At 45.3% G+C, this 26,749-nt stretch overlaps 1 protein-coding gene across 7 annotated transcripts in view; it reads right to left on the bottom strand.

The window, feature by feature from the left end:
* Window positions 1–17,198, bottom strand: part of AZIN1 (antizyme inhibitor 1) — a 71,346-nt gene extending 54,148 nt beyond the window's left edge. For 4 of the 7 annotated variants that reach the window (XM_075919735.1, XM_075919738.1, XM_075919736.1 and 1 more), the window contains exons 1-2: window positions 16,891–17,198; window positions 3,651–3,788 (exon numbers count right to left, since the gene is read on the bottom strand). The gene's annotated coding sequence lies outside the window, so the exon portion shown is untranslated. Of the gene's footprint in view, window positions 1–3,650; window positions 3,811–16,890 lie in introns of those variants that run through there. The other 3 variants (XM_075919734.1, XM_075919739.1, NM_001291741.1) reach the window with 3 other exon arrangements.
* Window positions 17,199–26,749: the final 9,551 nt, after the last annotated feature.

Raw genomic sequence — 26,749 nt, 5'->3', positions numbered from 1 at the left:
TGCCAAATTCGGAATGCACCTTCTTATCCTAACTTAAAGCAAGGTCAGGGTTTAGTTCTGGCAGGAAAATAGGATGTGCCTGGAATTCAACTCTTCCATTCATGGAAATGGAGGGGTCCAATAAGAGGGACTAGCTAAAAGTTAAATGGCCTCCCCACTGCCTACTAATTCCCTACATCTCTCCAATCAGCTGGATCGGACAGCAAACAAAAGCAGATTGTCTGAAGTAGTTCAGACCACATATGCTAGCCCAGATATGCTGTTCAGCAAGAGCAAGGCTTGAAAGAGCAGGCAGAGCTAAAGAAAAGAATGGGCTCATAATGGTGCCAAAGAAAAACAGCTCAAGCAGTTCCTTCTTAGCCACCATCAGATAGAAAAGGAGGAAGAAAAATGGGAAGGAAGTAGGTTTAATGAGACTATAAACACACTCTCAGACATAAGCAGATTTTTATGAGCATCCATATAAAAGAGATTAATAATTATGCTTAATTGACTTTCCTCAATAAACCATTTTATAAGTGGAACAAACTCCCAAGGTGTACATCAATCAACTATTTTAAGCACATCTTGGCTGTGGTGTTGAGGGACGGCTGTGCTTTAGCACAGCCAAGACGTACGTATATATTGGCTGATGAAAATGTGTGCGCTGTGGCTTGACGCATCAAAAATAACGTAAGCTTTAATCTCCAATTCATTTCTTACTATTTGAAGACTAATTACAAAACAGAAAACCAGAGTGTCTGAATACCCTGTTACAAATATAATACCTTTGGGGCACATCTTTTTTTCTTAAAACTCAGACCAATTTTCCCATTATTCCCAATGACACATCTGTTTTTGTTTTTTTTTTAAACTGGTAAACTAAGACTTAACATTGCACCATCAAGTCCCTAAGTCAATTCTGATTCTGCAACAACATTTTCCTAACACTTCAAACGTACTTCCTCTATTCCCAGTCACTGTGAACGACCCATCTATCAAGGATAAGTGACCATATACAAAGTTGAGTCAAACTCAAAGTGGAGAAAAAAAAAATCCATGATTACTCAAGAGAAAGATGTTATTGGCAAAAAAGCAAGTAAAGGATTTTCAGGGAGTTTTCAAATTGAGACACATTCTCTCAGAAGACTGGAATAAAAGGAGGTATGTTTAGATTAAATTAAAAACAAAATTTGACTCCATCTGTATTAGATGCCTAAATGAGCTTTCGTGGACATAACCTCTTCAGAAGAATGCAGCCAAGGAGTTTTGCAATACAAATACGTAGCAGAAAAAGAAGGGGATAGGGAGGGAAAGAGAAAAAAAAAAATCTTGTCACTTACAGTGTCCATGCTAAATGGGGCTAGTAGAGTGGGCTGTAAGTGCCCAATAGTAAGCTTTTGATGTCATTAGGATGTTGAATGTAGAGGCCCATCCAGTTCATGTCTTTGTTCAAACCTTGATTAGAAGGGTGTCAAATTGCAAAATGAAGGCAAGTTCCATAGCTTCACGCTCCAGCTTGTTTTTGAAAATGCTTCGTAATATGTAGTCACTTTTATACCCATTAGTGAGAGTGCCCGAGCAAGTTAAAACGTTTCCCCCAACAGGTTTATACATGTTACCACTTTGAATATCTGATTTGCGTCCATTAATCCTTTGTCATAAAGACTGTCCAGTTTGGCCAATATACATGGCAGAGGAGCATTGCTGGCATGATCACAATGGATATGCAATTGTATGAGCCTCTGATGTGTTGGCTTACGTGGTCAAGTCCTGTGACATCGCTTGCATAGATGTATGGACCGAGTTAGCGCTGAAGTTTATTGCAGGGCTGGGTTCCTGGGTGAGGATGACGGAGGTGTGGTGCGTGGTTGCTAGAAAGAATGTGTTTCAGGTTAGGGGGCTGTCTGTAGGTGAGGATTGGCCTATCCCCCAAGGCCTGTGAGAGTGAGGGATCATTTTCCAGAATAAGTTAGATTGTTAATGATGCACTGGAAAGGGTTTCAACGGGGGGCTGTAGGGGATGACTAGTGGTGTTCTGTTCTTTTGTTTGTTGGACCTAACTAGAAGAAGCTGATGCCTGGGTACTTGTCTGTCTGGCTCTTGCAATCTGTTTAACTTGCCCAGGTGGATATTTAAGTTTTAAGAATGCCCAATAGAGATGCTGTAGGTGTCTGTCTGTGGGATTGGAGCAAATCCAGTTGTATCTTAGGGCCAGGCTGCAAACAACTGATTGAGAAACTTGTCTAGCATAGAAGCTAGAGGCATGTACATAAGTGAAACTGATGGTAGGTTTCCGTTATAAGATGGTGGAAATGTGGCTGCCATTTCATTGTACTGTCGTGTCAAAGAAGTGGATCTCTTGTTTGGACTGATCCAGACTAAGGGTGATGGTGGGGTGGAAGTTGTTGAAATCCCTCTGGAATTGAAGGGTCTTCTTCCCAGGTGTCCACATGACGCCGCCAATGTAGCATAAGTAGAGTAAGAGGGCTAGGGAACAAGAGCTGAGGAAACGTTGGAGGTCAGCCATAAAGATGTTGGCATATTGCGGGGCCATGTGAGTGCCCATAATTGTGCATCTGGCTTAAAGATATAAATTGTCCCGAAATTGGAAATAATTGTGGGTGAGGACAAAGTCACAAAGCTTAGTCACCAGGTGTACAGTGGTATCATCAGGGATAGTGTTCCTGACAGTATTTATAAAGGTACCTGAAGTCTGAGGGGAGATTTCAAAAGCACTTGAGTATTCCTAACACACTTTGGGTGCTTTTATATAAAATTCCAGAGAGATTTCTAAGAGTTACACAGCAATTAGCAAATAAAGCAACATAGCATATTACTTTGAATCAAACTGAGAAAAAAATAAGGGTACCATGCATAGTTTATCACATCATCTTAACTTTTAGAGTTAATTCTTACCATTGGTAAGAATGTATTAAAGTCACCTAAAGCAATTGTTTTACAGTATTGTACAAGAGGCCTATCTAAAGAAGTGCAAAACACCAAGCAAGATTTTGCAGGTTAAGAGGCCACTGGAAAAAACCACCCCAGTAAATTGACTGAAAGATGACTGGCACAAGTTCTGCATTTCCAAGAAATTAGGTTCTATTCTAACTGGACTATAGCTATTTGTGGAAGTAGCAAGGTAATTAAATAATGCAGACAGGCTTTTGCAGAGGCACACCCTTCAAAAGCAGTATTCATACAGTTTACATTAGCAGATTTAACTATTTAAATATAAAACACGAAAAACATAGTACTGTGCCAAACATTCAATATTCTAAAAAGCTATCATCTTTAATTTAGAATAGCACTAAATTGTGAAATAGCAGTAACAGTGAACACATTTTATTTTCATTTTTTTCCTGTAGCTTATAGCCATGATTCAGGAAAGCATTTAATATATCTGACTTCAGGGGGACTTCAACACATGATTAAGCACAATGCTCCTGAATAAGGAACAATTTCAACATTCGTTTAACTGCTTTCCTGATTCACAGCCAAAGATTCCATACATTTCCCCACCTATAAAAATCTTTTGCAATGAAGTACATTAAATATTAGTCAAGGTATCTAAATTTATGAGAGAAAAAGATATGTTTCCTATACATTTCTCTAGGTTGCATTCTTGCTCACACCACTCCCCTACATAGCAGTTAAAGATAACTTACATGGACAAGTTAGGAGATGGAACCCTACTATCATCAGCTAGGTTCCCAAGGTGGCTCCGCGTTGAAGTCGAACTGTTCTCTATAAAGCACTTCTCCTAGGCCTTCGGGATAGTTGTAAACCTGATCAGAGAGTTTGCCCTGAAGGAAAAACACAAATAAAAGTGATCATTTAGGAAACACCAGTTTACCTTCAAATACAGAACTGTTGTTCTAAACGGAACCTTTAATATGGACTGCTATTTGTCTCCTGTAATATACATCTACAATTTACAGACCCCATTTTTCAAATTAGCATAACCCATTCAAATCAACAACAACATGTTTAACTAAGAAAACATGATACCCACCTTATAGTCTCTTGACATTTATGCCTCCCTAGAACCTAACCCTAACTCTTGCTGTCCTCACTATAGTAGCAATCATTTTCCATATTCCTTAGGAGACCCTAATCTCTATCCCCATCCCTGCAAGGGCCTACGGGGAGTAGGGATGTAAAAATCTCAAACCTCCCCCAGAGCTGGAGCAGCCCTATGCTGGTGGTGGGCTGCAGGCAGAGCTATTTCTGGGTACCAGTTAACTGGTAGCCAATAAACATCACTTACGGGTGACGCTTACCAGTTAACCAGTTACCGCTCACATCCCTAGTGAAGAGCACAGAAGGTCAAAGTTATGTAGGATGATAATGTTTACAAGGACAACACGTAGCAATCCATGGGTGGGAAGTACATGTGCGAATTAAGCTAGAGTATGGAGTGACATAAGGGAGTATGGGACTGACCTTAAGATGGTACATATGGAATTTAATAGGTCATCCTTTAGGGCAGGGGTGGCCAACCCATTTAACAAAGAGCCAAAACAGTAGTGGAAAAAATGTGAAGAGCCACACCAGAATTGTTGGGGGGGGGGGGGGGAAGGTGCTCCCCCCCCCCCCCGAACAGAATTGTCAAGCAAAAACAAAAAAAAATTAAAAAACCACTTTTTTTTAAAAAAAAGGAGACTGCCACTTAAAGATGGCCACCATCTTGGGCGCCCATTTTTAAAACCCTGCAACTCTGACCCAGTAAGCACAGGGAAGCCGGGGGCCATGCAGGAGCAGCTTCGCGAGTCGCAGTTTTGGGGGGCAAGAGCAGCACATGGCTCATGAGCCACAGGCAACAGCTGCTTTAGGGGATTTGCAGTCAGAAGTGGTGCTAAAAGCAGCCCTGTTCTGATGGCCCACCTATGATGAGCTACAGGTTCATTAGAACAGATACTCTTTGAAAAGCTTCCTGTAGTTCGTGACCTTCCAGTTTTTCCCTCACTGATTAAGGATGTTAAGTATTGTGTAATTCAGTAATCCAACAGTCGATGCGGTAGCATTTCAAAGCCTCAGTGCTGCACAGTGCCCTGGCTCCATATGGTGCTGCCACTTTGAAGTACTCTCCTCTTCCTCCCTTGCTGCCTGATAGAGGCAGTGGGTGAGGGGGAAGAAGCGACTAGTCCTTAACATCTCTATCACTGACCACATTTAATTCATTCCAATTGAAATGGAGCCACCACATGACCCCTTGAAGTGAAATATATACTTGCCCAATTCCTACCCAACTCCAATCAGCCCCCATCTCCAAGGAGGTATGTAACTTGTAGGCCCTCCTACAGCGCTTCCACATCCTCTCAAGCCCAACAGGGATTGGGGATGTATTTTGGGGGCAGAGTGAAGGGACTTGATCTCTAGGAAAGTCAGTCTGTGCATCAAGCAAATGGTTTTTTTGATTACTCCCTGAAGGGTAAAAGATATTAGAGATTCAAAAGTCAATCTAAAATGTGTTGTCTATGCAGATAGGGTCAAGAAAATAAATTCAAATTCAAGATCTGAACTCAAAGTAGCATAATTAAAATACATTCAACTCCTGCATGAACTTATTGATTCTGAATTCAAGTGGCCTTAGCTTAGTTTATTTCAATTTACTTTGGAGGCAAATTTAATCCTATTTAGTTCATCACTTAAAATAAACCAAATAAAACAAACTAAGGCCATTTCAATTCTTTACAACAGCATCTACACAGAAGTTTAATGCAGTTTAACTATTACACGTCATATTCATAGCTTTTAATTAATTTTCTTGCCTGTTGCTATGTGGGCAGAGCCTTAGGTGTTAAAATATGGACAGTATCGGTTCCTGGGGAAGCATCGCAAGTCAGGGGTGTCTTAACTTGAACCTTCATTTACAATACATGTCATGTGTCATCGTAAATGCAAGCCAAGGATGTAAATGAGGGGTTTTCAGCCCATTCCACATTTACAAAAATGGTTGTAAGTGCAGGGAGTCGCAACTTAGGGGTTTCCTGTACCTGACTTCAGTTACAACAGTAATTTAATAGATCACAGTGGAATTTAAACCAGCCCTGCTGACAAACCAAATACTTCACAGGCGCAACGCAAGCATGATCGTCACATTTTAAAATAACTGATACAACTGATGTAAGTAAACTGGTCATCTGGAAACCTGGTACAGTAAACTTCCGATAATCCGGCACCTTTAGGATCCAGGGGGTGCTGGACTATCAGATATGCCGGACTATCAGAAGGGGGGGCTATTGAGGGGTCTGGAGTGGGGTGGGAGGGGATGCCACCCCAGACCCCTCAGCCCCCCCTTACGATAGACCGGCTCTGCCCCATGCATCCCTGATTCAGCCGCTGCTGGTCAGTTTCAGCAGCAACTGAATCGGGGATGCCTGCAATAGAGCAGCTGGGGTGCTTCTGGGTTGGTCCCGCAGCGGCAAGAGGCGGCGCTACGGCACCAACCCAGCAGCAGTCCAGCTGCTCTTGGGGACGCCTGGTCAGTTTCAGCAGCGGCTGAATCCCGACGACTGGGGCAAAGCAGCTGGGGTGCTGCCGGGATGGTCCCATAGCACCGCCCCTCGGCACTGCGGGACCAACCCGGCAGTACCCCAGCTGCTCTGCCCCAGGGGTCCCCAAGTCAGCCGCTGCTGAAACAGATCAGCGGCTGATTCCAGGAAGCCCCGGGCAGAGCAGCTCTGCCCCGGGCTTCCTGGAATCAGCCGCTGATCTGTTTCAGCAGCGGCTGACTTGGGGACCCCTGGGGCAGAGCAGCTGAGGTGCTGCCAGGTTGGTCCCGCAGCGCTGTCCTTTGGCGCTGCGGGACCAACCCGGCAGCACTCCAGCTGCTCTGCCCCAGGTGTCCCCAAGAGCAGCTGGGGTGCTGCCGGGTTGGTCCCGCAGCCCCGAGGTGCAGCGCTACGAGACCAACCCGGCAGCACCCCAGCTGCTCTGCTCCCGGCTTCCCCGATTCAGCTGCTGGTCAGTTTCAGCAGCAGCTGAATGGGGGAAGCCTGTCCGGCTGCCCCAGCACTTCCGGGTTCCTGATGGTGCCAGACCATCAGGAGTCCCGGAGCATTGGATGCCAGACTAATGGAGTTTTACTGTACTTTCTGAAATTAAAGAGTACGTAGCAATCCATGGTATAAAAATATAGAGTACTACCTGTATTCAATTAAAAATAAATCTACATTAACTTAAAAATGTGAATGCAGATGGTCTACCAAAAGTGACTGATACCAATCTAACCATGTATTTTACAGATCTTCTCTCAAAGATCTGCTTCACCACTGTGGTTGAAGAAACTGCTTGTATATGTATCAGGAAGAATAAGTGAGCAAGTACAGTAGATTTATGCAACAAAAAATTCCATAAGTTGCACTCCAAAAATATCTTTCCTTCTGTCTCAGCAAAACCATAAAAGCAGCACTGCAGTGGAATCTCATTAATAAAATGTCATTACTTTTACAAAACACAATATAGAACATTTACTAGTAGTTATAAATATTAAAATGGAACAGATTCTTCACTTCTAGCTGACTGAAAGTTACTTTGCATGTTCAATTAACCTCAATCTTTCCACTGCAATTCTTTAAATTATAGCTAAGCTAATAAAATTAGTTCTCAAGACTACTGGCATAAGAAATTTGTTTTAAAAAATCAAGTGTTAATTCCACAGAAACAAGATGTTTAAATATCTACACTAATTATGAATGCTATTCTAAAAAGCAAACATCTGTATGTTGCTTTAAATCTAAGAACACTTCTAGCAAGACAAGTCTCTTAAAAACAGGTGTTGCGAGCAGAAAAGATTATATAAAAGACTGTACTATAAGGAAATATAATCTGCAGTACAGTCAAAATAAATTTTGCTACACAAAATTTTCTTGGAGCTGGAATAAAGACTGATAGTTTTCCCTAGTGATAACATTTTGTTGTGTTAGTTCTGTAGTGTCCCAATGAGTTCTGAAGCAGTAGCTACTATAGCAGCTACTAAGAATGTTATATATCAGATAGTTCAAGTGATTACTCAACTATTCAATTCTTAATGGTTACTCCACTATTCTATAGTCCTTGGGGGGCAGGGCTGGCTGCCAGTGCAATCTAGTCCCACTCCCCGGAAACCCCCTACCATCCTGTACTCCTGCCTCTGGATCCAAGGTAGCAGCACAGGGTGAGAGCTGGAACACGAGGGGAGCCAAATAAAAAGCAAGTTCCCTGCACAGACCAGCTACCTGCTGTCACATGGCTTCTGATACAGAGGCAGCAGCCCCTGTCTGCAAGGGTTAAACCACGTGAGATATTATAAACCACCTGATCAGGACAGTGATAATGACTTTGAAATGCTAAGGGAGATTAGAGAGGCTATCAAATTAAAAAAAACCACACGATTGTAGTGGGGGATTTCAACTATCACCTCAGGACAGGATGCAGAGATAAATTTCTTGATACCTTAAACGACTGCTTCTTGGAACAGCTGGTTCTGGAACCCACAAGGGGAGAAGCTGTTCTTGATTTAATCCTAAATGGAGCACAGGATCTGGTTCAAGTGGTAAATATAACTGGGCTGCTTGGAAATAGTGACCATATTATACTAAAATTGAACATCCCTATGATGGGAAAAATACCTCAGAAGCCCAACACTGTGGCATTTAATTTCAGAAAGAGGAACTACACAAAAATCAGGAAGCTAAACAGAAATTAAAAGCTAAGCTGACAAAAGTAAAATCTCTGCAAGCTGCATGGAAACTTTTCAAAGACACCGTAATAGAGGCCCAACTTAAATGTATACCTCACATTAATAAAAAACATAGTAAGAGATCCAAAAAAGTACCACTGTGGCTTAATCAGGTAAAAGTAGCAGTGGCAGATAAAAAGGTATTTTAAAAAGTGGAAGTTAAATCATAGTGAGAAAAATAGAGAGGACCATAAACTTAATCAAATTAAGTGTAAAGATATAATAAGGAAAGCCAAAAAGTAGTTTGAAGAACAGCTAGCCAAAAACTCAAAAAGTTAACGGTAAATTTTTTTTAAAAGTACATCAGCAGCAGGAAACCAGCTAAACCACCGCTGGGGCCCTTGTATGATCAAGATGCTAACAGTGTACTCAAGATGATCAAGTCATAATGGGAAAGCTAAATGAATTCTTCACTTTGGTCTTCACAGCTGAGGATATTGGGGAGATTCCCAAACCAATTCTTTAGGTGACAAATCTCAGAAATTGTCCCAGACTGAGGTGTCATTAGAGGAGATCTTGGAACAAATTAACAGTGACAAGTCACTGGGACCAGATGGCTTCACCCAAGAATTCTCAACTCAAATGGGAAATTGTGGCACTATTAACTGTGGTTTGTAGCCTATCCTTTAAATATTGGCACCTCATTGGCTGTCTTCCAATCATTAGTTATGGAAGCCAATTTAAAAAAGAGCTCTAGAGGTGATCCTGGCAATTACACACCGGTAAGTCAAACGTCAGCACTGGGCAAATTAGTTGAAATTATAGTACAGAATAAAATTGTGAGAAATGGATGAATATAATTTGTTGGGGAAAACCGACAGTTTCTGTAAAGGGAAATCATGCCTTACTAATCTGCTAGAGTTCTTTGAGGGGGTCAACAAACAGGTTGAGAAGGGGATCCAGTGGCTATAGTATACTTAGATTTCCAGAAAGCCTTTGACCAGGTCCCTCACCAAAGGATCTTAAGTAAAGTAAGTTGTCCTTTGGCAAGAGGGAAGGTCCTTTTGTGGACTGATAACTGGTTAAAAAGACAGGAAACAAAGGGTAGGAATAAACGGTAAGTTTTCCGACTGGAGAGAGAGACCCCCCCCAAGGGTCTGTACCGGGACCAACCCTATTCAACTTATTCATAAATGATCTAGAGAAAGGGGTAAACAGTGAGAAGACAAATTTGCAAATGATACTAAACTGCTCAAGATAGTTAAGACCAAAGCAGACGGTGAAGAGGTTCAAAAAGATCTCATCAAACTAAGTGATTGGGCAACAAAATGGCAAATTAAATTTAATGTTGATAAATGTAAAGTAATCCACATTGGAAAACAATCCCAAGTACGTACGTGTACACACACACACACACACACACACACACACACACACACAAAATAATTGGGACTAATTTGGCTACAACTACTCAAGAGAGATCTTGGGAGTTTTGTGGGTAGTTCTCTGAAAACATCCACTGAGTGTGTGCAGCAGCAGTCAAAAAAGCAAATAGAATGTTAGGAGTCATTAAAAGGGAGAGAGACTAAGACAGAAAATATTTTATTGCCTCTATATAAAAACATGGTACGCCCATATCTTGAATACTGCGTACAGAAGTGGTTGCCTCATCTCAAAAAAGATATGACATTGGAAAAGGGCAACTAAAACGCTTAGGGGTTTGGAACAGGTCCCATATGAAGAGAGATTAAAAAGACTTGGACTTTTCATCTTAGAAAAAAAGGAGACTAAGGGGGGGATCTGATACAGGTCTATAAAATCAAGACTGGTATGGAAAAATTGAAAAACAAAAAATTATTTACTTATTCCCACAATAAAAGAACTAGGGGTCACCAAATGAAATTAATAGGCAGCAGATTTAAAACAAAAGGATTTTTTTCTTCACTCAGCACATTATCAACCTGTGGAACTCCTTGTCAGAGCATGCAGCGAAGGCTTGAACTTTAACAGGATTCAAAAAAGATCTAGATAGATTCATGGAGGTTAGGTCCATCAATGGCTACTAGCCAGGATGGGTAGGAATGGTTGTCCCTAGCCTCTGTCTCTGGCAGAGGGTGACAAAGTAGGGATCACATGAGGATTCCCCGTTGTGATCCCTCCCTCTGGGGCATCTTGTATTGGCCACTGTCGGCAGACAGGATACTGGGCTAGATTAGATGGACCTTTGGTCTGACCCAGTATGGCCGTTCTTAGGTTATGTCCAAGCTCCCCACATACAGGTGCTCTTCTAGGTGAGGGAGAGGAGAAGGCTGCTTCTGCAAAGCAGCCTCCCCTGGCTTCTCCCTCCCTCCCAGGCTGCTGCCTCTGACAGAAGCTGAGGTGGGGGAGAAGCTGAGGTTGGAGGCAGCACTTTGGAGCCAGTGCTGGGGGGGAACCAGCTTTTAAGCTGTCTCCCCCTAGCACAGGCTCCTATTCCCTTGCAAAGGGGGAGAACGAGTGTAACTGAGTATATGAGTAATCATATATTCAACTACTTTTACATCGCTAGTTGCTACTGCTATAGTGAACTAGCCACACAACTGGCTCAACAGCCACATGTGGCTAGTGTGGTTGATACTATAGTTTTAGAAGAATGCACTGGAATTTTACTTAACATACTTATTAACATTGTAACTCTTAAAATCAGGATCTTTTTCCTATCTTGTCAGTTCTCAACTAATACATAGAAACAACCATTTCATAGAATATTAGGAACTGGAAAGAACCTCAAGAGATCAAGTTCAGTCACCGGTTCTCACAGCAGGACCAAGCACCATCTCTAGATCATCCTTGATAGGTGTCTAACCTGCTCTTAAGTATCTCCAGTGATGGAGTCCCCACAACCTCACTAGGCAATTTATTCCAGTGTTTAACCACCCTGACAGTTAGGAACTTTTTCCTAATGTCCAACTTAAACCTCCCTTGCTGCAGTTTAAACCTGTTGCTGCTTTTCCTATCAGAGGCTAATTAGAACAATTCCTTCCCTCCCCCCCCCACCGTAACACCCTTTTAGATGCCAGAAAACCACTCTTTTCCAGACTAAACAAACCCAATTCTTTCAGTCTTCCCTCATAGGCAATCTTTGCTAGACCTTTAATAATGTTTGTTGCTTTTCTCTGGACCCTCTCCAATTTCTCCACATCTTTCTTAAACTGATGTATCCTGAACGGGACACAATACTCCAATTGAGGCCTAATCAGCACAGAGTAGAGCCAAAGGAGGACTTCTCATATCTTGTTCACCACACTCCTGTTAATGCATCCCCGAATCATGTTTGCTTTTTTTGCAACAGTATCACAAAGTTGACACATTTAGCTTGTGGTCCACTATGACCCTGATATCCCCTTCTGCAGTACTCCTTCCTAGACAGTCACTTCCTATTCTGTATGTGTGAAATGGATTTTCCTTCCTAAGTGGAGCACTTTGCATTTGTCCTTATTTAACTTCACCCTATTTACCTCAGACGATTTCTCCAGTTTGTCCAGGTCATTTTAAGTTCTGACCCTATCCTCCAAAGCACTTGCAACCTCTCCCAGCTTGGTATCATCTGTAAACTTAATAATCCTACTCTCTATGACATCATTTAAATCATTGCTGAAGATATTGAACAGAAGCGGTCCCAAAACAGACCACTGCAGAACCCCACTTGTTATGCCCTTCTAACACCAAGGGGGTTGCCCTGGTCTCAATCTGAATGTAAAAAACACATCTCCCTATGGGACTGGATGCCAGCCAGTGACATGTTTCTAATGAAAGAAGTGGAATGCCATTCATTTGCACATTTCCAAACTTATCAGAGTAACACTTGGGTATTTTTAGATCTATTAAAGCACCTCATTCAAAAGTGCTCATGCCAAGGGATGAACTAGTCTTCCTCAAGAGCATTCTGACTAGCCATGTATATACTATGGATAAACTCATCCCCAATCTTCTCCACAGGTATCAAACAGGTCAACTTCAGCAACCTACTCACTTCTCATGCAGGAGTATTTAACTTACCAAATAATCATAAAGGATAGCATAGTATGAATGAAGTCTGACTTTTTACCTTTTTAGAATAAAATTTTCAGAAGTTTAACGAAAAATGTTCAGTTTTCCAAATCTAAGTAGGGTAACTGCTAAAATGTTAAGTCATGTCCAGACTGAAATGTTTAGTTTTTCCCTATTTTGGCAGTTTCAAAGGTGGCAATTTTTTTTCTTTACCAAAGGAGCAAGTTTTCAGCTGAGGAAAGTTATAAAAATAAATGCCTAGTACTTCTACTTTGCCTTACAGCATTTGTAAAATCATCCATGGTCCATACCATCTTACAAACAGGAAAAACTCAGGTATTGTACTAAAATATCTGGAGCCCAAACTCCTACAAATCCAGAATTGTACGATTCACAAGTTTACCCTAATTGGCACAATGAGCAGAGGCATCAAGAAGTACCTGAGTCATGGAAACTGACCTATCCCTGTTGTCCCTTCAAGATCAATGTTGAGGCAATATGGTAGGACAGTATGTGCAGGAAGCTTGCCCTCCTTGCTGCCCTGCAGATTAGGATGCTTTCTGGTGGTAGCGCTCTTTCAGCAGCGCTAGATCAAAAATTATTTTAGATTACTTACTTTTCAATGGAAGCTTATTAAATTATTTTCATTAAGTTTTCATGTGACTAAATATCCTAATTTTCTTCTATGGAAGAATGGTACAGTTTATTAAACAACATTCAGATCAATATTAAGCCCACTAAAGAAAATACTTGAGATTCAAATCTAGCCAAGGCACACAATCACTTATTAATTTTACAGCACAGGCTGGGGAAACCCGAGGTCCAGCTCACTGTAGGTAATGGATGTTCGAGTGTATACCACTAATCATTTAACCAATAAGCTGATGCTTATTGGTTAATGGTGTCTGTTACACACAGCCTCCCAGGGAGGCGATATCGCTACAGCAGGGCAGTAAAGCCACCTTCTGGGGAGAGGAGCCGACTTCTGCGGAGGCATCACTGGGGAGTATATACTACAGAGTCCACAGTGTATGTAACCAGTGAGGTTTTTTGCGGTTATCCAAATAAATAATTTTAACATCCCTACTGTAGATCAGTTTATATAATGTACAAGTTTCTCTAATACAGAAGAATTCCCCCAAGGAGAAACATTTACATTACTACATTGCTATCAAATCCTGTGCTAGCTTCAGACCTAGCTACAACCCCTTCCTATCCACGTGCTTGAAGTTCAGTGCTGCCCCTCTGCCTGCCTCCCTGAGAATGCCTGCTGGAGCTGCCTCCCTGAGAGCGCCTGCTGGAGCTGCTTTGCAGAGAATTGCTGTTCAGTGCATATGAGGCAGAGCAGGGAGGGGGCTTCAACTCTTGCACACACTGCAGTCTGAGACACATGGGGTGGGGGATGCAGTGTCACAAGCAGCCAAGACGGCAGCAGCATTGTTCGCATGGTGACAGGAAGGAGAGAACTAGACTGGACCAGTCCAGACTGGAACAAACCCCTCCCTCCCCTTCCACCACCATTATTCACCACAAAAACCGGCTGAAATGCTGTTGTCTTTCACATTCACCAAGGAAAGAACAGCAAGCAAGTGCATTATCTCTACAGTTGCCAACCCTCACAAACGGGGGAAAGGAGAGAAGAATTGGGGCAACACTTGAGCTCACTCATGTATAAGCATGCAGTGCAAAACAACAACTCCAAGCTGAGTTGGAGCCCAGAGAAAGGAAAGCCAGAGCTAATCCATTTCATAATTGTTATACAGCCGCTTACCACCAGCTAGGGACACAATGCAGCTGTAATCTACTGAGGCTACCCTAAACAAGCCACGCTCTGCCACCAGAGACTGCTGCAGACAGAGTCTGAATTGCAGCAAGTAATCACTGTAATAGTACTTTTGCTCCTGTGTACTTTTTGGTTACACTGGAAGTTGTTCAACAGAAGATGCAGATTAAACAAGACTCAAAGAAGTTTTACTTGTTTTCCCACTCACACCAACAATCTGAATCCACCCTTATTCCCTCATATAAATGTGCACACACACTTGGAAACACAGTCCTCACCATGTTGTCTTGGTGTATAAAAAGCCCTGAAGTTTCCTCACCAACTCCCTCCACCCTTTGTATCTTCACCCCCCTCCCTCAAACATGTATCTGGTTCTGGTCTGCTTACATCCCCTTCCAATGAAGCAGGTGGTGGGACCAGGATACCAACACACCCAGCTGACACCACTCACAGAACATACCGACAGCCAGAGCCTCTTTATACACAATTCTGCCAACAGCTGAGCAGTGACTCAATCCACCTTCACACACTTTCCATGGGACACTACTGAGAGACTTAAGGGGCTCCACAGTCAAACCAGTACAATTCTGGCTTCACGAGGCAGCACCAATGTTACTGTTAGTCTAAGATGGGCAGAGAGAAAGGGAGAATGTGTGTGTCCTTAAGGCAAGAAGGGAAGGAGAGACTGTGTCGGAGGTTGATTGCTAAGCAGGATAGAGGGGGTACAGAAAAAGCATTTCTTACCCATTGGCACATTAACTTGTAAGTTGATGTTCCCACGTGTTCCAAAGATAATAAGACCCCCAAGAGAGGGCTGGAGTAGGCCACCTGTCCAGTATCTTGAACCCTTATTCCTCTCACTGCTGCCACACGACCTTCACACTTCCCCCCCATCCCCAAAGGTAGTAACAAAGATATGGTATAAAGATCTCACTATTAACGGCCAGCACCCACAACACGGCTCAAATGATGAGGATAGGAGAAGAGATCTGTGACTCCACAACAGAACCCGGATGGATAGTGAGGCACACAGCTTCACAACATGGCCTCTGAGAAGTGAGAGGAGACGTCTCTGCCATGCTACAAACACTCTTCTGCTCTTTTCCTGTCTAGCTCAGGCCTTCTTTACTAACCAACACTTACAGTTAAGAACCTATTTCCCTATGTCTCCAAAATGGCATTCTGAGACTCAGTTTATTGAAGATAAAGAATCATTGAGGACCCACACGGGAAGGCACAAGACTACCGAGTCAAGGCAGCTGTGACAAGGGGAACTCATGGTGAAAACTACTACAAGGACTTTCAGGAGGACAGAGGAATCTGCTTTCACTGTTATTAACTAGCTAGGTCAGAAGAGTCCCCTCTCTCCCACCTCCCAAAAAAAGGGTATTCAGCAATGTAGAAGCAGCTGGAAAAGGAGTCTGCCATCACTAACTGACCCACTTCTGAGAGACACCACACAGACATCAACCCCCTCCACAGGAATCCGCCATGTTAGAGCAGCTGCTAAACCCCCATACAGAGTCACATTTGGGTACGGGGTTAGTCTCCTCTCGTGCCCCCCCCAAAACGGGCACATTAGCCACTACACAGAAGCCCTCAGACCGCTCTCACACACAAGTGTCCGCCATATTCGAGGAGCAGCTACGCCCCCCCCCCCCCCCCGCCACACACACTATTCCCTCGCTACATGTGCGATGGCACCTCACTTCTGCCTCGCTCAGCGGGAACTAGCCAGCCCCGCGCTCAGCGGTAGAGATCCGCAGCAGTGCGTACTTGGGGGGGGGGGGGGGGGGAAGGGAGGGGACAGATCCGAGTCTGTGACTCATTCCCTTCTCCGCTACTGCTGCTGGGAAGGGGGTGCTGCCCGCGGCTCCCTTGCCCCCGGACCTGCAGCTCAAGCCCCCACAGTAACTCATTGACGGGTGGGGACGGGGAGGCCGCAGGTCTGTGGATCCCTCCTAAGAATGAAGCGGTGCTTCGATTCCCCCCTCCCCATACGGGGAAGGGACGGACACCCTCCGCTGTTTCTGCGGAGCTGGAGCCTGCGAAGCGCTAGGGAAACCCCCCTCCACCTCCCTGGAGGTCTGGGACGAAAGCCCGCAGAATCCGACTGTCCCCATTCTTCCCCCCCCCCAGCACCAGGCCTTGGGAAGGCGTCTGCTTCCCTGCCTTGCGGGCGTAGGGGGCTCTGCTTTGCCTTGCCTCAGCGGCTTGGGCCCTCTGCCCACACGCCTTGGCTTCTCCCCGCGGCCTATTAAAAGAGGGACGCGCCAGCGGTTAGGGTGCCTCCCCCACCGGTCCCTGCCCCGCAATGCGCAGTGCGGGGAGGCAGAGGGTCGTCCTGCACAAGGCCGTGCCCCCCACCCACGCCCAATGCCCGGGGGTGGGGGGGGGTCTCCCTCCGCCCTGCCCCAGCCCAGGTACTCACGTGGGACAACGGCCCGAAAGATTTGGTAAATCGTCTTCGCTTTTTAGGCGGAATTTTTAAAGAGGGATGTGGGAACCTACAGCAGAAATACAGGCGGCGGCAGCGGCGCCCTCCAGGGCCATAGGCTGCGGGGGCGGCCGGCAGGGGGAGCGCAGTGCAGCGCTGGGACGGCGGGGTACGGGCGCGGAGAGACAGGCAGGCCGGGCGCGCGAGGGAAGAGCCGGGCACAGCGGGGCGGCGGCGGCCAGCCAGACACGGACACGCGCAACAACACCGAGCGGGCAGGAAAGAAGAGGAGGAGGCGCCGCAGCCCGGCACTTATAGGGGGAGCGGGCGGGGCGACGCCAAGCGTCACAAGCATGAGGGAGAGGGCGGCGCCTGCGGCGGGCCAAGCCAATAACCCGCGGCCTTCCGCCTCTGCTAAGCAGGACGCCGCGCGTGGCTGGGCCTGGGGCGCATGCGCCGGTAGAGCGAGGCGAGCCGGTCCCTGCCCTTTGCCCCACGGCTGCCAGGCGGGCTTCCCTTTGCTCCGCGCTGGGCGAGCCGGGCCGGCGGGTGGGAATCGTGACGCAATCCGGGCCTGGCAGCTTGGCGCACAGGGGCCTGCAGGAGTTACGTGAGCCGGGGCCGCGGGCGGGCGGGCAGCAGGGGAAGCCCTTGCGCGACTCGGAGCTCAGGTGCGGGGCAGCGTGATACGGGAGGGGCCGTTAGAGGAAGCCCGGGACCCGCAAGCCAGCGTCTATTTGGGGCCTCTAGTGCTTCAGCCCCTGCCGGGCTGGCACCCATGACTCCCGCCGTACAGAACGGCTGGCTACCGCCATCCCCATCCTGTGAGGGGCGAAAGGTCCTGTGTCCTCAGCTAGCCAGGGGGCCAAGGAGAAGGGCACCGCTGAGCACTGCGTCTTCCCTGTTATGCCCATGGCCGCTCTCTAAGGGGATCCAGGGTAAGGAAACAATTTATGCTTCCCACCGTCCAATCCACTTGAGCAAAGGCTCAGAAAATGGAAGAAACAACTAAAGCATGAAGTCTGATTGTTACTCACACAGCATAGACTGGTACCTGAAAATAAAGACTACTTCATGAAAAATGTCAGGCAAAAGTTATTATTAAAGTACACCAGGCTGCAATGTTTCTGTTTATGGAACAAACACATACAGAGTGCAAAATTATTAATTTGTGCCAAAGGGTGTGATCATTGGCATAGTTATTGGTTAAAGACTTATTTTATCTGATGCAGTGCTTTATGGTAGTTCCTTATTGAAAATAAGTCATGGACCATTAGGCATCAAATAAAGAGCATCCCTCAAAATACAGAACAAGTGAGCAGACATACATCATTTTCTCACAGCAGCTTGGAGGAACCCTGCTTTTGATTGGAGGCCCACAAAAATAAATGCCCATTTGGAAGCAGATGTCATGGCAGAAACCAGGCCTTTAAAGTCCATCAGCAGCCTCACTCAGTGAGTTAATAACAGCCTATTAACTGACTGACTTGTTAGCATTAATAGGCTGTTATTAACATTCACTGAAGAAGGCTTTAATCATCTTCATATTCCTGACAAACTGAGGTTATGTATTTTTCATGCCCTCGGGACTACTGCATAAGAAAATACATGAACTAAAACCAGTATTTTTGTATCTGGGCCCCAAAATTTAAAATGCCTGTGGTGCTACAATCTTGTTCACTTATTTCTAATTTTCCACACAGACAGGCTACAACCTGCTACTGTGAGTTCCTTCCTCAGGATGTACAAGCAGCACTAAAAAAGGGAAAAAAAATCTTGTGGGAGAGATGGGTGGAAGAAACCAAGGAGGTACTGCATTTTGAAAGTCCTGGGGGAAATCACAGCAGAATTCCATTTTTGAGAGCTTGTATGAAAAGCAAATAAAATACACACTTATTACCTCTGAAATCAACTGGTGAAAAAAGATGAGAAGCAGAGCAGTTGAAAGTCTCTGCATAAAGATAAGAGGACAAAATGGGGTGACATCATGGTAAGGATCTACCACAAACCTCCAAAATAGGAAGAGCAGGTGAATGAGTCATATTTTAGAATAACAGAAATAGCCCAAACACAAGACTAGTACTAGTGAAGGACTTTAACTACTCAGGCACGTGTTGGAAAACGAATATGGCAAAATGCAAAATTTCTAGTAAGTTCTTGGAATGTATTGGGGACAACTGTTTCAGAAAGATTAGATTTTAGGAAAAATTTTCTAAATATGAAGGTAGTTAATCTGGATTAGGCTTCCAAGGAAGATTGTGAAAACCCCATAATTGGAAGTTTTTAAGGACAGGTGGAGGGAGGAAGCAGCTGCTGTTCCCTCTTGCCTCTCTATCTGGGGGAACAGTGGCACAGGGAAGCATTTGCCTGCAGGCTTTTTCCCCTCCACTCCCATCAGCCAGGAATTGTGGCCAATGCAAGCAGTGATGCCTGCAAATGAAAGGTGGTGCAGAGCCATCTGTGTCCTCCACTGGGAGCTGCACCAGGTAAGTGCCTCAATCCTCTGTCCCTTCCTGCACTTCCTCCCACTCCTGCACTCTTCCTCCTGTGTAGTTCCTACACCCTCACCTGCTCCTGCAGATTACCTTCTGCCCAGATCCTGCACCCGAATCTATTCCTACCTCCTGCCCAGTTTTTGCACCCCCACCCTCAGCCTGCTCCTGAACCTTCCCACCCAGACCCCACACCCACCTTCCTTCCTGTCCAGACCCTGCTTCTCCTTCTGCATCCAACTTTCCACCCACACACCACACCCCTAACCCCATCCCATTCCTGTACCCTACCTCTCACCCACACCCTATTCCCCAGAAGTCTTCTTGCACAGTGAGCCTCTCAATTTTGGCCCCACCCCAGAGCCTAGGGGCCCCCACAAAAATCTATGAGCTCCAGGCCCTCAGAAGAGTTAATCTGGCCCTGGGGAGAATCCTCAAGCCTTGGGTGCCTCCCTCCTGCAGGGCTGAGCTATGAGGGGAACTGTGGTGCCCCAAATTACGTGAGTGTCTCTTTTTCTGCTTCTCAGTTAGGAGCCAGGTCAGTGAAGGTTTTCTTTCTCTTTTTTGCTTCTCACTTTTGTGGCCCCCAACTGATTTTTCTGCGGATCAGTGCCACCAACCCAAAAAAGGTTCCCTACTGCTGTTTTAGGATTTCTGTAATCAACCACTAAGCTGCTTGCTGCTGAATCACACAGGCATAAAATTAGACCAGGTCAGAAATGACCTAAAGCCATTAACTATCTGATGGATTTTCAGTGGCCTATCAGAAAATAATTCTAGCTTCTAATAGGGGAGTAACACAAATCATCAAAATCAAGAACATCAGTCAACAGGCTAGGAATTAATTAGCTGCTGTGGAATTTATTCTTTCCCGCTACAAGTAAGACTCCCCAGCTCAGAGAAGAGACAATGTTTTGGTGATGTGCAGAGCACCTTTTATGACTAACCTAAGGAGTCAGTTTCTAAATCAGCGAACTAAGCTCCATGAATAAACTCTTAAATTTCCTGTTTAAAAAAACACCAAAATTAGATTATTTCACTCATATATAACAGTTAAACCAGGACTCCTAACAAACATTTTTAAAAATAGACAGGACATGCAAATTATTTACTGTTATTAGTGTTTACTAAAAAATAACAGTTTTTATTACAAAGTATCATGGTAACATTAACACTCTTTTCACAAATATTCAGTTATGGTTATTTTATTTTTGCTACATAGCCCAGATTTTCTTTAATAGCTCTGTAGTTTTTCTGTAGGAAGTCCACTTAGAATTTCGTCCTGTGACTACTTGGGACTAGTTTCAGGCATTGATTAAAAGTATTTTCAATCTGCTTTGCTGCCTCGTAATACTCATCTGTTACCTTCCGACCCATCTCCAACCCACATAGAGACACATACTATGTTGTATGTTCTAAACTAAGATTACACCTATGGAATCTTCCAGAAAAAAAACTTGAAAAACAGCAGATAGTCCTGTAGGTTTCACTTGAGCTTCCTCCAGCTGAGAGGGCATTAATATGGCATCAAGCTAATTAGTTCACCATCTTAAAAGAGGAAGTTTTCTTACTGAATCTTGAAGGAGTATTTTATTTCTTCTTGATTTTCCACCTTTGATAGGCAGCAATGGTTTCACTCTTGTGATTGAAAGGTGAGAGATAGAAAAGGATAAAGAAAGTGCTCTCTCTTATGATTCCACTTCAATATATGTTTAGATGTCAATGAAGATGCATCTGCATTTTGTTTAATAACAGCATTGCTTCACATGATCTTGAGAGAATCACAAATCAAGGCTGAGGTCTGTTCCCATTATATAACCTTTGTGCATTTTCTAACAAATTTTCACAAATAAAACAGGAAAATTATGATAGGCCAGTAGCTAGTCCTGATAGTAATATTTGCTTGAGTTAAGTGCACATATAAGGGTTTGCAGAACTGGGACCCATGTCACGTATACAAGATAATAGATAATTGTGAAAATTCTGTAGGTTTGCATTTTACTGAGCTAACTGTATAATTATTGATTAGGATATTAGAGCCAGCTGAATTGCATGTCAAATCAGAGCCTGATCTTGCAAGGTGCTGATGACAATTTTCAAACCCATATTTTCTAAGCCCATATTGATGCATGTAATTGGCCTTATTTTGAAAAGTGCTGAGTGCCTGCATAGGTCACTTATTTTTAGGTGCCTATAAATAGACTTTGGTGCCTAACTTTAGGCACCTATACTTCACAATTTTGGCCAGTGCCTCTTCAAGGAGGTAAGTACCTTCCACTTCAGTGTACTCAGAATTTTCCAGGGTCAGGCCCTTAGTTCCAGGATCTATAGTTCATGTCTTCTTTTCGTTTGTGCTAGTGGTCCTCTGAGATGATTATCAAAGAAAATTCTTACTACTTTATGAGTTCAAAGAGCCTCCAAACAGATCTTGATTAGTAACTTTAGTTCCAGTTTTATCCAAGATTGCATGAAGCAACACCGTTGATCAAATAAGAAAAGTAAGAGGAAATGAAACAATAAATATAAATGTCACAAACTAAAAATACTATGTTAAGATATAAACAAGCTAAACAGAATGAGACAATTAGGTTAGCATAGAGAAAAGAACATGTTCTAAGGTATCCCATAATAAAAAAGAATAAATTTAAAATAAAAAACTGCAGGTTCCGCTGTTACCATGTCTCACTATCAGCAGTCACTGATGTCAAAGGCTCCTGTTCAATTTGTATTAGGATGGCTACTAGACAGATGTGGGCTGTGGTGTTTTCAGTATACTCCTTTTCATCAGGCCCAGCCAAAATGGCTGATGACCACAATTTGAGTGAGCTTGGGGGCACAGATAAGAGAAATGGGGCTGAGTGATACTTGTTTGTTGAGAGAAGATCCTCTTCTTTTTCTATGCCATTGTAAGCAGTAAGATAGTGTGCCTTCGCAGAGCTCCAGAATGTACTGAGAAGTACACCCAGCACACATACCACATCCATAAAACAATATGATCTGTTAGCTAGGGGACACACCCACTTTCTCAATCAGCCAAAGTGTATGTCAGCAGCAAGCACTAGCTAAGGTGCAGTGTATTGTTACTCAAGGAACAATAAACAGTGCCAATAAGAGTGTTGTAAAAGTTCCACCCATACATGCTGCCCTGCAATTGCAAGATGGCCTGTTATCATGCAAGACACATAGCCAGCTTCATTCAGCTACTATCAGCCTTGTACGACTGCCTAAGCTAAATGTAGACAAGCTATAAGCTACCTAGGTCACTTACGTGTTTTGGGAAATTTCACCCTCCAATCTAACAGCCTCTGCTCTTTTCCCATTTCATCCTCATGCTACCTGTACAAAGTTGCCAGCATCTCTCCTTTTTATATCCAGTTTCTCTATGCATGCTTTTTTTCTTCCTTTTTATATTTTTAAATTATTTCCCACTCCTCAGAAAGTTACATGCTACTCATGGGCTAGAGAGGGGAGAAGGGATGTATAGGACTGGGTATATTTTCATGTAGCTGAACTGAGTGTCAGAGGGGAAGAGAAAAGTGCTTTCTGAATCTGCTATCCTGTATAGAATCTGATACCATGTCCATCTTCATCTATAGTACCACTAAAGCAGATAGCTCTCTGTTAGAGTGAGTCTGGTGTCATCCAGTCTGTCCCACTGCATTCTTTCTCCTTTGCCCTTGATCTCCTACCCTGTACCTCTGATTAGACACATTGCTTTGGGCTCTAGCTCCACTGAATCAGCAGGAGTGTTACCATTTGCTCAAGTGGGAGCAATGTCAGGACTGTGCGTGAAGACTTCAAAGTGTAACAGATTTTTCTGTGGAAAGTGTTCAGTATTCTTAGGAAAACCCTATACTTATAAATGGCATGTAATCGTTCCTAGATTACATCAGTTTCTGAGATTTCACCATGTGTCACAGAATGTTTTATTCATCAGCTTTAGTGACTTCTATTGAATTTTCATTATTTTTTTATAAAAAATACCACATTGGGTTAGACATGGCCATGGGTAAATGAAACATGATTAGTTCTACTATTTACTTGTATGACATGCTAAGTTATTTCCCACAACAGGGCCATTCATCGTACAAAGCTAGCAGTTATTTTCCATCTTTTAACTATCTCGTGTTTTAATACAAGATAAATGTATAATTGTTTCAAGTTGGGTTACAAAGTTTGTATTTTGTGGTAGATTTTGTTCAACTAAACCTAAAATATCCGTATCAAATTAATCAGTTGTCCAAGTACTCCCATGCACAAGCAAGCTTAAAAATGTAAGACCTTTACATTTTTTATGACAATAAAGATGCGTTAGAAATCTTTATTAATCTGGTTCTTAGTGATGATCTAGATTTACAGTCAATTCATTTATAAACTTACACTTTTAAAAACGATGAGGCACTGATGTCAGGCATTTTTTGAATAGCTCTGAGCATTTTAGTGATGATCTTTCACATGGTATATATGGGAGTTTCCAAGAATCAAATCCATCCAACAAAAGTTGATTACAAACTGAACAAAGCCACAATCTCTCTTGAAAAACTAACTTGGTTACTTTACAGCAGTCACAATGAAATGTGTAGAATGTAAGTGTGACGACGCGTCAAGGTTCCCCCGACTCCTGCACCCCCGTAGTGGCACAAACAGACTCTGCCAGGCAGTAGGATTGAGGGAGTTTATTGCTTCTCCAAGGATGCAGCACAGCACAGATGTAATCTAGTTACAGGGCCAGGCCTAGGATGCCTCAGCCCCCCTTGAGATGGGGGAGACTGGGCCCCTAAATCCCAGGCCCCCTTGTTTAGGCTGCTTCCTCCATGGTTCCAGATAGAAACTACCCTCTCTTCCAGCCTTGCCCCCCAGCCAGGGGTTGGATCCCGCCTTCCTCCCTTTGTCTCTCTCCCTGGGAGCCTAGTGACTCATCCGCTGTCCTGCTGGGCCATGCTACAAACAGCCGCCAGTGGAGGTCACCCACAGCCCACTGCTCAAGCCCAGCAATGCCCCCACACTACATCGCATCTGTCCCCCCCTCTGAGAGCGGACTGAGCAGGGCCACTCTGCTGGTGGGCTGGAGAAATTCGGGCCCCTCGCTACGGGACAGCACATCGGCGATGATGTTGGCGCTCCCCTTGACGTGGATCACTTCCATGTCATAGTCCTGCAGGAGCAGGCTCCACCTCAGCAGCTTGGCGTTGGTCCCCTTCATCTGGTGCAGCCAGGTCAGGGGGCAGTGTCCACCGTGAAACGCCGGCCAAACAGGTATGGCTGCAGCTTTTGAAGAACCCACACCATCGCTAGGCATTCCCTCTCTATGGCCGCGTAGCTCCGCTCCCGGGGCAGCAGGGATGTCATTCCCCCTTCTTGTTCACCTGCATCAGCACTGCCCCCAGCCCGGTGTCCGAGGCATCGGTAAATACGATAAAGGGTTTGTCAAAGTCTGGGTTTACCAACACTGGGGCCTTGACCAGGGCTTCCTTCAGTGCACAGACAGCCCTCTGGCACTGCTCCGTCCAGACCACCCTGTCTGGCCCTCCCCTTCCTGCACAGCTCTGTGATCGGGACAGCGATGGAGCTGAAGTTGGCCACAAACCGCCGAGAGTACTCCGCCTTCCCAATGAAAGCCTGAACCAGAGCCGGCTTCAAGCAGCCATTCCCCACCTTATGGCTCAGGTAGGACACTTCGGCCATTCGAACCTTGCACTTCCCGGCCTTTACAGTCAGCCCAGCCTCCCGCAGCCGATCCAGTACCTGGCTGACCTGGGACATGTGGTCCTCCCAGGACTGGCTAAAGACACAAATATCATCTATGTACGCCAGGGCAAAGTTCTCCATTCCCTGCAGCAGCTAGTCCACCAGATGCTGGAAGGTGGCCGGTGCCCCCTTGAGGCCGAAGGGCAGGACCAGGAACTCGTAGATCCCCAGCGGAGTGATGAAAGCCAATTTCAGTCTGGCCTCCTGGTCTAGCGGCACCTGCCAGTAAGCCCTTCGTGAAGTCTAGGGTAGTGAGGTAGCAAGCTCCCCCTAGCTTGTCCAGGAGCTCGTCAGGCCTTGGCATCGGGTAGGCGTCGGCCACCGTGATGGCGTTGAGCTTCCGGTAGTCCACGCAGAACCGGATCGACCTGTCCTTCTTGGAGACCAGCACCACAGGAGAGGCCCAGGGGCTTGAGGATGGTTGGATCACCCCCAGGGCCAAAATGTCCTGGACCTCTCTCTCTAGGTCCAGGGCTGTTTTCCCCGTGACCCTGAATGGGGAGCAGCGCACTGGGGGGTGGGTGCCCGTCTCCACCTGGTGGACAGCCAGGTTGGTGAGAACCGGCTTGTTGGAGAACAGCTGCCAGTAGGAGCGCAGCACCTCCCAGATCTCGGCCTGCTGGGCCGGGGTGAGCTGGTCCGAGAGGGAAATTGACTCCTGTAAAGAGTCTGTCCCTGCCCCAGGGAACAGACCTACCAGGGGATCCTTCTGCTGCTCCTCCCAGGGCTTACACATGGCCAGCACCAAGTTCTCCCTGTCCCAGTACGGCTTCATCATGTTAACATGATACATCCACTGGCTGCGTGTCTGGCCCGTTAGCTCCACCATTGAGTTCATGTCACTCAGCTGCTTAACAACCTTGAAGGGGCCATCCCAGGTGGCTTGCAGCTTGTCCTTCCGCACAGGGATTAGGACCATCACTTGGTCCCCGGTAGCATAGGCGAGGGCCCGTGCACTGTGGTCGTACCAGAGCTTCTACTTCCTCTGGGCCCTGCTCAGATTCTCTCTGGCCAGGCCCATGAGCTTGGCAAGTCTTTCCCGGAATGTCAGGACGTATTCCACTACCAGCTCACCCTCCGGGGAGGCCTTCCCCTCCCACTCATCTCTCAGTAAGTCCAGGGGACCCCTTACTCGCCTCCCATATAACAGCTCAAACAGTGAAAACCCCATGGACTCCTGGGGCACCTCCCTGTATGCAAACAGCAGGTGGTGTAGGTACTTGTCCCAGTCCTGAGGGTGTTTGTGCATAAAAGTCCTTAGCATCTGCTTCAGAGTCCCATTGCATCTCTCCACCAACCCGTTGGTCTGGGGGTGACACGCTGAGGCCCAGGTGTGCTGGACCTCACACTTCTCCCACAAGCATCAGAGCAGGGCTGACATGAAGTTGGATCCCTGGTCCGTGAGAACCTCCTGGGGGAACCCCACCCTGCTGAAAATGGTCAGCAGTACGTCTGCCACCGTATCTGCCTCGATAGAGGGTAGGGCCACGGCCTCAGGGTAGCGGGTGGCAAAGTCCACCACCACCAGGATGTATTTCTTCCCCGTACGGGTCACTCTACTGAAGGGTCCCACTATATCCATCGCCACCTTCTGGAAAGGCTCCTCTATGATG

This window comes from Pelodiscus sinensis, chromosome 2, assembly GCF_049634645.1.
Source record: "Pelodiscus sinensis isolate JC-2024 chromosome 2, ASM4963464v1, whole genome shotgun sequence".
NCBI classification, from domain to species: Eukaryota; Metazoa; Chordata; order Testudines; family Trionychidae; genus Pelodiscus; species Pelodiscus sinensis.
Note: the sequence above shows the minus strand (reverse complement) of the source record. Positions and strands in the feature narration are given on the sequence as shown.